Source organism: Chelonus insularis, unplaced genomic scaffold (genome assembly GCF_013357705.1).
Source record: "Chelonus insularis isolate UGA/USDA-ARS -01 unplaced genomic scaffold, ASM1335770v1 contig_85_pilon, whole genome shotgun sequence".
Classification (NCBI taxonomy): domain Eukaryota; kingdom Metazoa; phylum Arthropoda; class Insecta; order Hymenoptera; family Braconidae; genus Chelonus; species Chelonus insularis.
Window position 1 is genome coordinate 59,116 of NW_023276773.1, and position 18,258 is coordinate 77,373.

At 31.5% G+C, this 18,258-nt stretch overlaps 1 protein-coding gene and 1 long non-coding RNA gene across 7 annotated transcripts in view; one reads left to right on the forward strand and one right to left on the reverse strand.

The window, feature by feature from the left end:
- Positions 1–5,208: 5,208 nt before the first annotated feature.
- On the reverse strand, positions 5,209–7,565 carry LOC118071508 (uncharacterized). Its single transcript, XR_004690895.1, has 3 exons — positions 7,263–7,565; positions 6,808–7,196; positions 5,209–5,364 (listed from the first exon to the last, which is right to left on the reverse strand). It is a non-coding gene; the product is annotated as an uncharacterized lncRNA (long non-coding RNA).
- Ten-m (teneurin transmembrane protein Ten-m) overlaps positions 7,450–18,258 on the forward strand; it is a 272,219-nt gene continuing 261,410 nt past the window's right edge. For 3 of the 6 annotated variants that reach the window (XM_035090690.1, XM_035090692.1, XM_035090698.1), the window contains exon 1: positions 7,451–8,530. The gene's annotated coding sequence lies outside the window, so the exon portion shown is untranslated. Of the gene's footprint in view, positions 8,531–18,258 lie in introns of all 6 variants that reach the window. The other 3 variants (XM_035090691.1, XM_035090696.1, XM_035090697.1) reach the window with 3 other exon arrangements.

The following is an 18,258-nucleotide window of genomic DNA, read 5'->3' on the forward strand; positions in this document are numbered from 1 at the left end:
TATCAATGGATTTTTTATCTTACTTGGAATAAATTTTTATTGTTCAAAAATCCCTGGAATTATCAATTTCCTCATTTTTTTATTTCAAATATTTTTGTTTCATTTCGTTGATGACGTTGGAGTAGCAGCATACATTCACAATCCCTTTTCAAATCATTTCGAAGCATCATTGAAACATCTAGGGTAAATAACTGATGAAGATGATCAACATGAGGAGTATCAGCATCAGAAAAGCTCACAGAGAGATCTAGAAAACATAGTAAAAAATATTTTAATGATAGTTCTTTCATGTAATGTAAAGTCAATATGTTCTTCAAGCTAATTTTAAAAAATAATTCTAAATAAAGGTTGTAAAATGATAGATCCTTACAGAGATATCTCGATGATATTTTTATTGAACAAAGTGTACTAAAATGAAGAAAATTAGGTACACGAGTAGTACTTTTATCTCACATGACAGTGGAGAGTTGTGAGCACATGGTTTTTGCTAGCATGTACTAGTTAAAATTGCACGTTGTGCGACACCGGTTCACTGGATTTATCTTCCACTGTTCTTCCTCTCTCAGCATGACCAACCAACGCTACTGTTTCGCTTTGTAATTAGAATTTTTTCCCATCCAGTTGGCGTAGGTACTCTTACTCTATTATTTCTTTTCTCGCAAGGCTGTTTTTTTTTTTTTTCATTAAGTTTATTTTTAGTTTTCTATTATTTTGGTCAGAACTTCCCAAGGGGTGAGTTGAGTGCGTTGACCAAACTCGAGTTTAAATGACCTAACACAGCGATAATTTCCATGACTATTACCATTATATTCCTGATTTTGACCTAGAAAACTTATTCATGTTTTTAATTAGCGTTTAGTCATATATTTATTTATTTTATTTCCATCACTAAAAAATTTTAATTATTTAATTTAATTAAAATTCTCAACACGATATAATTCCATTTATTATTATTATTATCATCATCAACCCTATTATGTATTTGCAAATTTTTCTTTACTAAATAATTATACTATTCCAGTCATGCTGCACCAAGAATAAGTCATTTCAATAAAATTTAATGCCATCAACTTAAACATTATTGTAATGCAAACCACAATTTTCTTAGCAAGTCATGTGGGCGATGACTTTACGTTTGATATTATCCTGTAAAACCACATTTTACTGCCTCCAGCTTGTGAGTAATATAAATAAAAATTAAAATTGAAGAAAAAAAAATATAATTCTACTACGAGAATGATATTTTCTTTTCATGTGCATTGAAATGCTTATTCATAAACACACAAGTGTACTATGTATGAGACTTGTTTGCGAGAACGATAGCGTGTTGTGGGTGTTCACAAAAACGTTTTATCCAACAGAGAGACGTTATCCTCATGATAATGAACTTGAATGAGTCACTACTTGAATTCTCTCTCTATAATTCATCGACCGGAAGTCGTGTGGAGGTATTTTATTGAACTCCAATGTCGTAAAAAAGAAAGCATGACATCAATAGTATTTTTACCATCAATAATTAGATCACTAACTTCTCGTAGAATTGATATTGATGTAAATTTATTGAAAGCTAAATCATCGCTGTTATAACTAATATAGTGGAGGGTTGAAAAAAACAACTTATCAAAAAATAGCGAAGCGTTAGAATGCTAATTTTTGATGGAAATTACCAATAAAAAGCTGATTGATCAATTACGAAGCCATTTCATTATAAAAGCATGGCAGTTTCCTAGCTTTTAATGATGTACAATGTTAAAATCATTGCTGATTCATCATGCTTTCATCATAAAATGTGCTAATTATTGATTAATCAACCTTTTTATTGGTCATTTCCATCAAAAGACCTAGATTCTTCTTGGAATTGGATCAATGCTAGCTTCTAGAACTTTATTTCATGAAGACCTAAATATTTCATATCAAACTAAGTGATATGAAAAATAATGATCACTTTTATAAATCGAAATTAATAATTATTGAAAGAAAAAAAAACTCATTTCCAATACTTCAACATCCAAGACTTCTTTGCTTGGATAGAAATTTTAATTTCCGACTTCAAAGTTGGCTGTCAATTCAAAGCAACAATTTTTCACCTATCACATCACGACGTTAGGTACAATGAAGCTGTGACACTGTAGGAAGTAATTATGGTTTAGTGTTCATAGTGACCTGGAAATCCGGTGCCTCATGATGGTCAGTGCAGTGTCTAGTATCTTAACCCACATAAAATGGACACGCTCGAGGGGCTTGGCTTCCCCGAAGGGAGCAATCAATGTCTGTCGCAGATCCAACCATCCCACTGCAATTGAAGTACAGCGTATTCTCTCCGCCTGTACAGGGACCTCGTGTCAAGACGTTTCCTGCCTCTTGAGCTTGAGCATCCTCTCTGTAAGCTTACAGCTTCCTTTCAAAGATAAGATTAAATTTTAGAAAATGTCATACGAAAATGATTACTTTTTACTTTATTTCACTCACCTAAATGTGAAAATAATCATCACAGTTTGAGAAATAAATTCTCGGATGTTCTTATTTTTGTTTTTTTTTTCTTTCAAAATAGAAGCAAGAGTTGACAGTAGATACAAATGAGGGGTACGTGAATTGCAACGATTTATTTTCTTCATAAACGGTTAGAGGGTGAATGAACTCATCTAATGGCCTCAAGGAATGGTATATCTTAGGTGTGGCTTGGTCGGTAATGGCTCTTTATGATTTAGCGAGAGTGTTTTCTTACTTTCGCACGAAGTGGCAGTCGCGTAATCGTTTGTCAAGTCTCAGGCCAGGGCTGGACCCGCAGCAAAATATTAAGTCTTAGGTAGGCTATGTCTCAACTTGAAACAACCTGTAATATTTCATCATCATTGCTATTAAAGGCCATTGCGGCGATGAAGAATAACGATGTGTCCTTCGCATTAACACATGAAGGTGCGTGTTCTGAAATATTTTGTAAAGCTTTAGTATCATAAACAAAACCAGGAAGAAACACGTTTGAAATTATTAAATACCGTGCATTGACTTTAATCGAGTCTAAATGCTTTTCCAGGTCTAAAACAGGTTCAATTCGAGTCTTAATTTTTTTTGGGCCCACAAGACGCCTAATGGAGGCCTGAAGATATTTTTAAAATTTAGAAAAACAACGTGTCTTGAAAACTCATCATTGAATCAACTTTCATTGATTGTCATTATTGTTGAATATGATATTGGATAATGGACTTTACGTGGGCATCTTGTGGACCTAGAATGTTTCTAAGCTTGAATTGTGGGCCTATGAAATATTTTTGAGTTAAATTTACCCGAATAAAACTAAATAGGCCCAGAAGAGGCCTAAAACAGATCCTAAAATGATAAAAAAGGCCTAATGTAGACCCGATTAAAGCCTAATCTTGACTTAAAAATATTTTTGGGCTAAAATTGGGTGCATTATGGGACTAGAAAATACTATTGGCTTGAATTGGGCATACTCTGGGCCTAGAAAATATTTCTTGGCTAGATTTAAAGCTGTTGTGAATTTAAGAAATATTTTTGGGGTTAGGTTAGACATTTTGTGGGCCTTGAAAAAAAGTTTAACTTTAAATTGGATTCACAGTGGACCTGAAAAATAATTTGGACTCAATTGGACCTACATAGAGCCTTTCTTCATTTTAGGAATATTTTGAGCCTTTTTTAGGCCTATTTAGTTTTACTCAGAAATTTCAAAGAAATAAAAAATGAATCCTGGCTATATTCATTTGATGCTTTTTTAATATTTTAAAATCTCCATCAGTGAATGAAATTAAGTATGAAATAAACACCATCACTGCAATTGACTGGATGACAGCTGGATACTTAACATTTGGAGCAAGCCTGAAATTTTTAGGAGAAGTTATCAGTCCATAATATATTGCTTAATGGGTAAATATTTCAGGTGATACCCTAGTTACCTACGCTCTGATAGTGTCATTAATTAATCATGCTGTTAAGCTCGATTACTAATCCATTGAAACCCGACAATAGTTGCTCGATTGATTTGATGACCGAATTCCATCGACGGGTTTGCGGTTGTTAGCTTCTTGTATGCATACCTATTATAGCAGCTTAACACGATTCATTGATAATCGCATCGCTGAATCTTTCTCATTCAAGCATGCGTTTCATGATTCGGTCACGCAATTGCCAAGTTGACACGCAAAGAAATTTGTATTCGTATAAAATGTTCTTTAGTTTTTCATAAGATAAATTACGAGTACACTAGATACGCTTTTTTGTTCTTATCAAGATTACGTTTGTTTAATGAATTTCATCGAGAAATATAATGGTGTTATTGAAAATTACCATTATTTTATTGTTTCCAAGTGTAAATTATTTATTTTACTTGGCAGGAAATATATGAAAAAGTATTGACGATATTGATCAGCTTGTCAAGAACAAATCTGTCGAGCAAAATGTGTATAAGAACGAACAAAAGTTGAACGCGATTTCATCTGGAATGATGCGGAAAAACCTTCTTTGGAGCCATTCAACTGTTCGTAACCCATTTCCGTTCTCTTTAATGTCGAGCACCTACAGAAGAAAAGCTCGTCACCCATTACCCACTGGGCAAATCAAAAGGTTTCAAATTCAATCGATCTAAAAGTCACCATTAAAATAAAAATTTCCTTTCGATTTAGACGAGAAAATTGCTTCATTTAACACTAACTAACCACCTTTTTATTGAAGAAATAAATTATTATGTTACTCTAAAAGAGAGTAAGGAAAAAAAAATCAAATTCATAGCTTTCACAATTTCCCATTCTAGGAAAGTTTGTTAAGCAAAGTTTTATGATGCCCACCAGTGCTTCTGTGGTGCTAGATTCGCTCGTAGAAGGAAAAATCGTGGTACAAAATCAAGAATAACACCCAGTTCGTGAAGTGCGTAGCTAAAAAAGGATCTTAAATACTCACAGTTAAGTTTTACTCTAGGCAAGGCCAGAAAAATGGAAAAAAAGTGCTCGAGAAAAAGAGAGCAAAAAAAAAAGAAGGGAATATAAAAAGCGTCAAGTCACGTAGGTTGTTTATGCGTCGAACCACTCATGTTGGTAGTCCTTAAATTAACTTTCGCACCACCAAATGGTCATTTTGTGCGCCATAAACTCAAGGTAATAGAGTTTCTCTAGTGTAAGTTTCAGAAAGTATACAGAAGTATACTTAAGATTGGGTTTATTTTCATCTGACGTTGCGAGTAGACTAGATAAAGAGGATATTATTCGTTAAAGGCATGTAACATAATGTTGTCTTTTAGTATCATTTTACTGCTGATCAATAAACGCCAACATCGCTGATCTATTATTGACAATCATCAGATAATCATGAGCTGCTTCTGCTCTTCATGAAAGATACATCTTACTCAGCATCAATCTGCGAAATTACAAATTAAATAAATCCTCTGATAACACTAAATCAAACTTCACTTGAACGTGAATTAAGAATGATTTAAGTTCATAAATAATCATTAAAAATATAATAAATTTGTTAGATAATACATATCATTGGAGCAAGTATTGATTTAAACATGCATGCATAACGATAGCTATAGATTAAGATTTGATTTATGAAACATTGTCGATTAATAATTACTGAACTGAATGAAAGCACAAAACGTACACTTCGAGATAATATTAATAAAAAGTGGGTCTGGTTAAATTTTGTGTCCCGACGACAGACTTCCCATTTTATTGGAATTCGCCATTTTGTCATCTTTTTGTTGTTTCTACTTTTAATAACAAACTTCTATTGTTATAAACAATATACAATTGTTTAATCACATAAAGTTATTTATAACAGCATTTCACTGATATCTATCGAATATAATCACAGTAATGATTATTTAATAGATTAAAACTATTTTTAATTGTTTATAACAAATTTAAATTGTTATAAACAATTTATAATTGTTTAGTGTCACGTGAAATCATGAACAGCTTTATTGCATTAATATTGACCTAATTTCTGAACAATATTAATCATTCAACAAGTAGTATCTATTTCAAATGTCTTTTTACTTGAATTATTTTACAGTCTTTTTGTTATTAAAAAAAAACGGCTGACCCGATTTTATTCATAACTACTTTCAGATCTTCTTTATTGCATTATCTTTCAAATGAAATTAGTCCGGAGTCGATATCTTCAGTGGTTCTCAAGATATCGAAAATGAAAAAAAACCGGACGTACGTATGTATGTTTGTACGTACGTACATCCATTTTTAAACCTTCTAATATGCTTTCAAATGTCTCAAAATGCAAAGATTTAACAAAATTACTCATTTCATGGACATAACTTTCTAATGGGAAGTTAATAAATATTTAATGTAATATTATATTAAAAATTATTTCAAAGTTTTTTTGTAAATTATGAACAGTTTGGAGGAAGAAGCCAGAAGGAAGATGGAGAAGATTAAACATGAAATAAGGAAGAGGAAGTGAAATGATAAAAATGTAAATTGTGAGGGGAGGAGGAGGTGGAAGAGGAGAAGGAGGGGGAGAGGACGGACCAAAATGTAGTCCTCCACCGGCCTGCTCTTGTCCCCCTCTCCCTCTAACCCCAATTTTCAATGCATTTATCAATGTTATCATTGAATCATTAATTTAGATTTACTTCTAATTTAAGATGATGTTTATCTGATAATTAAGTGCTTCTAATTAACTTGAAATTGTAAATTATAATGTATTGATTATTTTTGTGAATTAATTAAATGTTTGATAAATCAACAATGTCTATTCAATAATGATCATCATATTATTTATGTTCAAATAACAATATTGATTATATTTTTACCTTGTATTTTATCAACTTTAACATACCAGTTTATCTTTCCATGTTCTTGAACATATCATCAAGTCTGCTATAGCATTTGTAAGACAACTCACGAAATTTGAAGCAGAGTTTTATATCAGTTCCACAACTTATTCCAACTCTCTGCCTCTAATAAACTTTGCATGATCCCTCGAGTTGATATAAAAGCTGATTATGTGTTAATCAATGTTAATTTGGTTGAATTTTACATGAAAATCTTCTTGTGTGTATATTAATATACTATCTAGACTTATATGAACTGAATCATGGTGTAGGCTATGATGGATCTGATGGATGTGATATTAAAATATTTTCTTCTGGCTCATCACTATCGATGTTATCTCCAAGTGTATGTTAAATAACTGCTTCCATTGAGTAATATTAACCATACATTTATCTAAAAAAAAAATTAATCCTTATTCTAACCAATTTTTTTTGTGGTTAACATCAGAAGTATACTTACAATGCTTTTTATTCATCCAAAGCTAGATTAATATTAAATAATATTCCATTTTTTTCATAATTTATTTCTGATACCATTGGTCCAGGTGATTGTTTACTAATTAAATAAATTTAAATAATTATCCAATAATTTATTCTCTAGCATTCTTTTGTTTACAATGCCATCAGTGTGAAGTTTTTTTTGTCAAGTATGCAACCTTGAAAAAAAGTTGGCGTGTTGGTATCAATTGATTGATAGGTTATGTGGCTAAATTAAGACAGGAGGTTAGTTTAAGATGGCGGCGAATACAGGAACGGTGTTCTGATGTCGATGTGCGGGAAATTAATTAATTTCCAGTAATATCGCAGGAGTAACATGAAATTTTATATAAATTTATTAAATGGAAGATAAAGAATAAAAAGATGATAAAATTAGATGAGTAAACATGATAAATAATGTGAAAATGAGCAAATATATGGAATCTTCGAGACGCTTTCTATAGCTTGCAAAGTTTCCAGGAGGGGGCGTTGTATAGCTGAAGGATAATAACGGCGTCAAGCTGAAGAGAACACAATGGAAGACTGATGGTTCTCGTCCACAATTCAAAGCTCGCAGCTATCAGTCACTAATGTGTTTTTCCTCGACAATTTTTCATTATTTATCTATTGATTATCAAGTTTTATTGTTTAACAAATTAAATGAAATTCAAGTGTCTGAAGAGAAGACAATGGTTGAGGTTATAATGTCAAACAAAGTTGATGATGCTTTCAATTATTAATTTATTGATTTATCGGAATATTATTATTGTTTTTAATTATCCGTGGTGTTTCGTCATTAACACAATGATGTAGAGTAGGTGATTTATTATATTTATTAATTGTCGGTGCATTTATTGTTGAAATAACCTCAATAATTGGGACAACAATACAAAGCATAAAAGGACAATTTTAGTTATGTGTTGAAAATTCTGTGTATACAACGAGGCAACTGACAATAACATTTCTCAGACTGGCTATCAGAAAAGTAAGCCAAAGCTTCAACCATCCACGACAACGACAGCTATCAACAAATATGCTTGCAAGACGCTTAGCTTGTTGAAGACCTAAGTAAACAGTCTGACTGTTACGTGCATACGGATGCGAATGGTTTGCAGTCGAAGATGTTGGAGATTGTGTTGCATCAATACCATTTATCAAGAAATAAGTCATGCATTTTGATGATAACAAGTGCATCAATTCAGATGAAAAGAAAAATGAGTAATATTTTGGATAATGGTTGAAAATAAAAAGGTTAGTTTCATAATTTATTTTGGGCTCTTATAATTCAATAACATTAGCATTTATTAAAAATGATGTATTAATTTTTTTTTGGTCTAGGTAAGTACTCCATTCCTGTTCCAATGAGTCAATTAGTTGATCAATTAATTGGTTCTGTGATAAAAAAAAAAATAAATTGAACAGAATCAATGAAGAATTGAAAAAGTAAAAAATCGGAAATAATTTTCTTGGAGAAATAAATCAGGATTCCAAGGGGGTGGTAGGTTATAAAAGAAGAAAGAAATAAAAAAAAAGAAGTAATTCACACTCACAAATGACAAATTAAGACCACAAGAGTACGCCTCCGACGTCCAATTAGCCCATCTTTTTCACCCCCTTCACTTTTTACTCTTTACTTTTTTACTCTTCTATTCTTTTTCGTTTTGCCACATCAACCCTCTCATCTAGCTTCATTTCACCCTCAGCACAAGCTTCCCTACGTCAGGTACAGGGTCACTGTCGTGGCTGTGCTACTCCAAGCTAAAACAAGAAGAGCATCCACGTGGACGTTTAATCAACCAACTTCAAACAGCTATTTTCCCACACTTCTACGTATATAAAATGAGACGTGTGATATGTAAAAAATTGAATATATTTGAAAGCAGTAACGTAGTATTACTGTTGTCGTTCTCTAATACGTTACTTGGTGTTTTACTTATCATCAAAGTTAACTAATCAACTTTTTTCATTTTCATCCAGGTAATTAATGATCTATTATTAGCAAGTCTGTTATCAAAAGCTTGAGAATAATCAGATTTAAGACTGAGATTGTGATTAATGAAGTATTAATGCGAGCAGGATTTCCGGAGTTGTTTATATATAAACTTTATTGAAATTTGCAGCTTGACAGCAATAGGGTATCGTTGATTTTATTTTACTGCTTTAGAATATTTAAAATATCCTGATGTAACTATTCTCCATTAATCACTAATTAATTTTTATTTAATATTGATCACAGATGAGCTTTTATTATTAAAATATTATACTGATAGAATAATTTTATTTAACAAAATATTTCTTTTGGAATATTTTAATAGCATTAATTCCAACATGATGATTATTTTATTCTCCAAACAATACTATCACCTTTAATTTCTGCTTTATCAACTTCTTCTTAACCAAACAGAGCTTAAATTATTTTTAAACTTACACACTGATATCCTAAAATATCACTTGAATCTCATTCATCATACTAATCACCCAGAACGACATGGGCTCAACATTGTAGAGAAAAAAAAATGACATTCAATTTGTCAGAATCAGTTAATTAAGCTTAACAAATGCAATTCTCATTATGACGTATTGTAAAAGAAGTAGGAAGCAAAAAGAAGATTTTTTGCTTTTGAAAATAACCGTCAATGTCACATTAAAATGAATAGCAGAAAGATTTGATGTGAAAAGGACTCTAGAAGATAAGGAAAGAGTAGCATATTTACACAACCCACGCTCTTGAAAAAACAGTAAATCTCTGATGGCAAGCAAATCCGGATAACGCGGTTTAATGCGTGGCATATGGCGAGCACATTTGTTCGTATTCTATAGCCAAGTAGTTCCATTACTAATTGCTCATTAACTTGGATCAGAGAGATATGCTCCAACGTTTAGTCTAGAAGTGGAATGATGACCTTACATTGATTCTCACGATGTTGGTTGGATTCTAATATGGTCATCTATGATTGGATTAAATAAAAATTAATTATTTTTAATGAATAATTTTAATTAAATATTTAAATAATTATATTTAATCTACATCTAATGAACTCCTCTCATCGTTTATGATTTGAATATCAGTTTTCTTAAGTACACTTAACTCTCTGGTCTTAATTCAAACTAACCTAGAGTAAGAATTCCATCAACTTTAGGATTTGTAGTCAAGTGTATATTGTAAAGTTATACTCACTTGACCCAAATAATTCTAGGATACAAGCAACCCTTCTATGTCTAAAGTCCCGAGATAATCCAAGAGAAAAGTTAGTCAATGTTCTTTATCTTGATGACAAAAAAGAATAATGAAAAAAATAATTCTTGATATAATTGATAATAAGATAACAGATTTAAAAGCATTAAGAAAACAACTAAATTGTTTATTTTTATAAAATGTTGGTGCTAATGCATTTCTCATATCCAAGCTTTACTTCTCTCTACTATCATTTACGTTTGGGTTTTATTACTAGAGTATAAAGTTTTATCCTTCCTCATCCTTCGGGTCAAAGTACTATTGCTAAAACCCAATTTTCCGAATTGGGACACGGATCACGACTCCCCTAACTTGTGTCAGTTCTTAAGTACTGTGTAATTTTTTAACTGATGTCAGAGATTAGTTTTCTCTTTAAGATGCTTAAATTATTTATCAGATAATCTTTTCAAATTTATCTCAAGTTAAAGAAATCTTTATTAAGAATCTTTTTACTCTAGAGTTACTTCTTGAAGTTCTTCTTTACAATGACTTTAACATTCTTTGAAGCTTTTTTTTCCTCATTATTAACAATCATTCTAATTTATTCATAAACTAATGAGTCATTTTTATAGTAGGTTAACCAATCAATAGAGGAAAGGGAATAATATTAGATTGATGAATTCGTTATCATCACCCAGGACTATTCCTAGATGTTGGTGAATTACTTTGCTGGAGATATTCTAAGATTTATTCATCAAAAAAAAAAGGAAGGATCTACATGTGGTCATGATGGAGGATTAGGATCAACTGATTCCAATGAATTAAATTGGATGAATAAATCGGTCATCTCATCTAAATGCACCCTAACTTCAGACTTTAATCATCGCTTATCAATAACTCAATTGTTTTTATTCCTCTGTAATTTCCTCAGAGAGTTTTGAACCGATTTTCACGATTTATGTACTATTCGAAGCATCGTACACGTACGATACCTATTACCACAGTCAAATTTCAATAAAATAAATATTCGCTTTTTACTAGCACTTTTTAGCACAGGTTCCACCGCAAGTATTGCTACAGGAAAGTTATACTAGGGTTTTTATATAATACTAAATCGTTCAGTAAAAAATTTTATTAGCCATGGTTAACTGCTGGGTAGAATCATTTTGTAAAAGTACTGAAGGGTTGTTGATGAAGATGTTAGGAATTCCTGGGGGAAGTTTGGTGGAGTAATCAATTTAATAGAAGGTTAGAAAGCTTGTTGATGAACAAAGTGAATTATTATTAACATTTAATTGATTTCAAGTTGATTAAAAACTGGGATAAGGTCTTATTTAAGAGACACATCCACTGTTTCAATTTTTTGACTACTCCACAACTGGTCCAGGATGATTATTTGCTCCCCTTTCATCTCCACCATCCTTCATACAGCCTAAATCAAATGATTCACTATTTTAAGTGAAATTTTATACAATTAATTGATTTTAGATGCGTCCTCTAATCGAAACTCTATCAAAAAAATGCTTCGAGAGAAGTTAAAAGTAAATTTGTCGTAGGTTCTAGATGTTGGAGTACCTGGTGTTGAACGATTTAAATGTTGATAAAAGATTATTAATGTGATACATAATAGCTATCATTATCGTTATCCATAGTGAAGGTATATTTAGCGATTAAATATTGATAACAGTCAAAAGTATACTCTGTTGTGTTTGATTCCGTTTCGATACCGATTTTCCAATAACAGTCCCCATCCAGATTGCATTTCCCTAGACTCTTTCTCTCTCTTTTCTGCTCTTGGTTTGCATAATTGCCCTATAAAAATGGACGAGGCCATTAAGTAAACAGGATACTTCAGCAGCAATGACTGAGGAAGTATCGAATAAGCAGACTCCTCTACCTCAAGGGAGAAGCTTCGATTGAAGTGTCTGGATTCGTTAACGATAATCACTAGCTACCATTCAATTTTGTTGCATCTTGACTTTAGCTAGAGAAAAATGAATTCTTCAACATTCTTTGATCAATTTTATCATTGTTTCAATCTTTATAGACAAAATGATGCTATGCCAGTCATTTTATTCCAAATGTTATCAAGCATACCAACTTTCTTGAAACATTCCTTCGTCCTTGCGTGCCCTATCAAGTTCTTAATGCATAAAAGTAAAGCATACACGATCTCTCTAAACTCAACTGCTTACACGCCCGGAAAACCAGCATAAATTCCAACATGGAATGTTTTTGACAAATCACTCTTGGAGATCCGTAAGCACGTCGACGCAACCCTTTATCCTGGAGGACGAAAGGAAGGGGAATTCAAGTGGAGAGAATCGTCCGTCCTCGCTTTTCAGACTGGAATTCACGAGCCACGATTACTAACAACGTCAGAACAATCATAAGTGCAAGAAGACAAAATGGAAGATGAAATTTTATTGTATTGGAGAACAAAGCCTTTGTTAAATTACAAATTTCCCTCTTGAGTTAAGAACTTTTTTCATAGTCCAAAGTCCACTTCACGTAGAAATGTACATTTTTTCGTTGCATAACTTGTTAAAAATAATTACAAATTTTTTCTGGAATTTTTTTGTTGATATTAAAGCTTTTGGGAGTAGATGTGTGTGGGTGTGAAGGTTGGATTAGATTGTTAAAAAAGGTTAGGTTTTTTTACGAATTTCTTTCTTCTTCGTTTCCGATGGCTCACGATATGGTTAACCTTCATCAAGTTGATCAGTGGAAATGAAATAATTCAAGTGACAATAGTTCATCGAGTAACAGTTGAAACTCTCTCTAGCACTCCATCCAGTCCAGCAACCTCTGGACTGGTGAAGAGGGTGGTCAGCCGTCAGCTGGCGCCGCGGTCGACAAATTTCCGTACTGCTGAAACGCGTCCGTTAGAGCGTAATAGTGAACTTCCTCAGGCAACTCGGAAATGCGAACTTTATGCGCATCATCGCGTATACTCTCCAGTTTCTACCTTCTTTTCTTGGTTTTTTGTTTGCTTTAATATTCCTTTTCTAACATTATTTTATAGAGGAGTTTTTTCTTTTTTTTTTTCAAGAAAAATTTCTTTTATTGCAAGATAAAATTGGAAGAATTCTTGTGATTATTTTCGAACATTTTTTATCAATGAAACTGGCAAATTATGAAGAACAGAATCTTTTGTTAAATAAATAAAGAAGGTATTTTAGAGTTTTTATCAGTTTCAAAAAGAGTTTGAGAAGTTTTTAAGCAGGTTTAGATGGATCGATTTTACTTCAATTAGAGTGTTTGAGATCCGCAATTTTATGCTCTATAAGATGCAATTATTATCTTATTGATATTATTGTTAGTTTAGGTCTAATAATTTTTTAATTGAAATCATTATTGATTGACCATTAGGAAGTTATTGTGATGAGGTTGATTTTTGGAACTTGATGATTCCATGATGTCTCCATGGTTTGAAGTATGGAGATCCATGCTGACTAGTTTTCAAGAAGATGTCTGTAGGTATGTCAGGGTTTTTTCCGTTCACGAAATCTCGAGAATGAATGAAGATATCGACTTTGTACTGATTTTATTCGAAAGATGATGCAACAAAGAAGATCCGAAAGAAGTTTCAACTAATTCGGTCGAGGTGTTTTTTTGATAACAAAGAAAGTATAAAATAAATAGAGTGATGGAGAATTAGAAATACCTTGTACCTATTGGATGATCAATATTAATATGTCATTGGGTCAATGTCAACAAACTACACATGACTCTTGACAACTCCATATTGTTTATAACAATTGAAATGAGTTATAAACAATGAAAAATAGTTGGCACCGATCAAATGATGACTGCTGCTGACAGATTGGATCTGTATTAACAAAATACTCTTCTCAATCACCACACATCACTCTCACCTATTTCATATTGTTTATAAAAATCGCAATTTGTTGTAAACAATCAAAAAGAGTCTCCAACTATTGAATGATCATTATTGATGATGAATTGGATCACCATTGACGAAATATTGTTGCTCATCACTACATATAACTTCAGACCATTGAATATTGTTTACAACAATTACAATTTGTTATAAACAATTAGAAAAAAAATTTCCATTGAAACTAATAGAAGAAAACTCTAATGGAAAGTTCGTCGTGTGGTCTCTAAATAGGTCTAGACCCATTTTCATTTCATATTTTTTGCCAACAATTATGTACTTGAAAAAAATGCATGTTAAATCTAGAAAAATTAAAATTGAATTTTCATTTTTTTTTCTCTTTGTTCAAACTTGAGGTACGTCACACTCGATTGACACATTCTTTCGCTCAATTGTTTCCGTGTCCATTAGTCAAGAGTCACAGCTTCATTACTGAATAGTTGTAGCGAGGTGACATAATTACATGGCTAGAGAGAGCCTTTCAAATGTAATTACAAATGACACAATTCATGGCTCGAGATAGGATTATGTGCAGATGAAAAGAGAAATTTTAATTCAGAATTTTTTGAGCGTAAGAAAAAAATTAATTTAATAAATAAAAAAAGAAATAGAAATGTAAAGTTAAAATACGAATAAAAAAAAAACACAAGACATTTGAATTCGGAATTTTTGATGTTCATGAATAAAAAAATAAAATTTTATATATATATTGATCAAAGGAGACTTATTTTAATGAGATTAGTTTGAATAGAAATAACTTCAGTTATTATAATAAGTAAAATGTAAAGTTTCCAATTAATTTTTACATTGCTATTAAACTAAATAAAACATTTAATGAATTTATATAATTTCCAGCACAAAATAAAGCAAGTTAATGAAATGACATTTTAAAAAACAATTGTATTATGTTTTATAATTGTATAATGAAATTCGTAATAATATCAACAAATATATAATGAAAATAAAAAGGAAATTAATTATCTTTTGTAATGTAAAAAATTTTAATATCAATTTTAGTTTTTATTTTTATTCTATTTGTTCAGCATGTCGACATTGGACCAATGTGGGAATACTTTTAAAACAGCATATTGCGCATGCATAATTTAACATTCTCAAACAAATAACAAAGTTTTCGCATGCTGATGAGCACACAATGCTGCTGATTTTAGATTTAAGTATTTGTTGCCAACATATTTTTATTTTTTCAAATATTTAAATAGTGTCAATTGATTTGCAAATATTTCCTAAAATCACTATTTAATTCAAAAAATATAATAAAAACTTCTAATTAATATTTGAAAGGATCCTAGATGTTTATTGATTGCTTATTTTTTAACTTCCAATTAGGAAGTTATTGAAATTGGGTCGATTGGTGAAATTTGAATTTTCATCATATCTCCACGGTTCATGGTATTTACAAGCATACTGACCAATTTTTAGAATGATGCGTGCGTGTACGTACGTACGTATGTCTGTACGGATGTCAGCATTTTTTTCGTTTTCAATATCTCAAGAACGGATTAAGATATCGACTTCAACCAAAATTAATTCGAAAGATATTATCATAAAGAAGATCTGAGTGAAATTTGAACAAATTCGGTCGAGCCGTTTTTTTTTAATAACAAAAAAAGTAATAAGAAAATGAAAAGATTAGCTATTTAAAATACTTTCAAGTCAAACAATAAGATTTTCATTTGAAAATTGAGTCGATACTGACTAGACATTATTGTTCTCAACCAAATATGACTTTCAACAATTACACATTGTTTATAACAATATGAATTCGTTATAAACAATTACTAATGGGAAGTTCGTCGTGTTGGCACAGACAAAGTGTGCTCACCCGAGTCAAAAAAGTGGGACTCGTTTCATCTTGAAGAAAACTATTTAGACTGACTTTGGTCTGATTTAAACATTCGTTTATTCTACATGTCTCAATTAGTCTTCATAATCCTATTTACATCGAATCTTCACTAGTCTCATTTTATCCTAAATATTTTCAATCATATTAAATTGATTTTATTTTCAATGTTTTCGATCGTACTATCTTCATTTTGTATTCATTTAACATGTCTTTACCTCAAATGTTTTATTTAGTTCTCATGAGCCTTTATTAACCAAATCCCACTTAGTCTCAGATAGGCCTCAATGTTTCTTGTCACACCAGCCTTTTTTTAAACTCATTTTGCTTACTCCATAAAGTCCCAATAACGTTTCATGTATCTCATCCTGTCCTCATTTAATGGACCAAACAATTTTCAAACAGAACTCATTTTTTCCTCAATAACAACAAAATGAGACTTTTTTGAGGACAAAGTGAGATTTAAAAAAAATCTAAACTTCTCAAAAGTCTCAAATTGTCTTAATAATCGAAAACCGCGGATAAAATAAGACTTTTTAGTCCTATAGTCTCAAATATATATTGAAATTCAATTAAAGACTAATTGAAGACAAAATGAGTCCCAATTTTTTGACTTGGGCAGACCTATTTTTATTATTTTCTTTTTTTTTTTTTAAGAATAAAGCTGGTACAGTGATAGAAGAGATTTGTAATAATAAGGAAGGCCTCTTAAGTGTTAAAAAATATTTTGTAACAAGTATAAAATTATATTTTAACCATTAAACATAGTTTTGTTACAGTACAAGAAACATTTATAAATCTCTTCTATCAGTGTAATTTTTGCTCCAGAAAATATCTCTTTGATGTAAGAGAAAAAAAAAAAAAAATCACCAACCTTTTATTCACATCACTGAGCTGGTCAATCAAAAAGAAGGTGACCCAGTTTCAAATCCCAAAACTCTACAAGCTTTTAAGCTTTACCTCACGGTATCAAACTTCTCACCACAGCGGATAGAAAGTTGGAACGCGAACCATGACCTTCCTCATAGAAAAGTCAACTCAGGTTTCTCTCGTGATCAAAATGACCGCCAGTTGGTGATTTTTCAAAGCATTAAACTTTTTGATTAAACTTAATGACAGATTAACTAATTAATCTATTCATTTAAGATGATTGAAGACCAAGAGATAGAAAAAAAAATATTGAATGAAGATGTATAAAAGTAGAATAATATGAAAATATAGACAATGGTTATGTTGGAGAAAGATTATATTACATTATCCACTTTCAGCAGCTTCAGCTTAACGCTGAATCAGGTTGCTATTACTTCGACAGTCACCAGCAGTTCAGAATGTAGACTATGGAGTGGGCTAGACCACATCGTTATTACTAGCAATAAATCGCCACATTTAATAAGAGCTCGCGTACCGGCTTTCACCATCGTTTTCCAGCGACGGCTGGAAGCTCTTTTAGCTTTTAGCTACCCAGAGCCAACTCAGAAAAGCTATGACTGGACCTAGAACCTCCATTCCTATATTTTCTTAAAGAGATTTTGTAAATTATATACAGGGCTTTTTTACAGTTCATTTTGAAATACCATAAATTCTTTGCTTCTTTTGTTCATGGAGAAATTTTACTCCAAAGCTTTGCTCCAGTTTTTTTTAATATACTTTTGGCTACCAGTTTACCAGTGACGTATTTTTTTTTTTTAAATAGCTGGAAATATCTTGTATTTAGCAGAAAAGCTTCTCATGATGATGATGATATTTTTTATAAATTTGATGGAAGCATTTCTTAATTAACAATAAAAATTTATAAAACGAAAATTTGCCTAAAATTTCTTAACTGAATACTCCTCAATTTTAATAACTTTCGAGGCAAATTTGTCAGCGTGAGAAGACATTCCGTAGCGTGATAAATTCGCGCACGATGTTCGTAAGTACGCGAACGTGACACGATGAGCGCGTCGAGAATCTAGCGTAGCATGTCTGCAGCACTAGAATAAGGGTAAAATGTAGAGAGTAAGAGAGAAGTGAGAGAGGAAAGTAGTAACATGAAGTGTAAC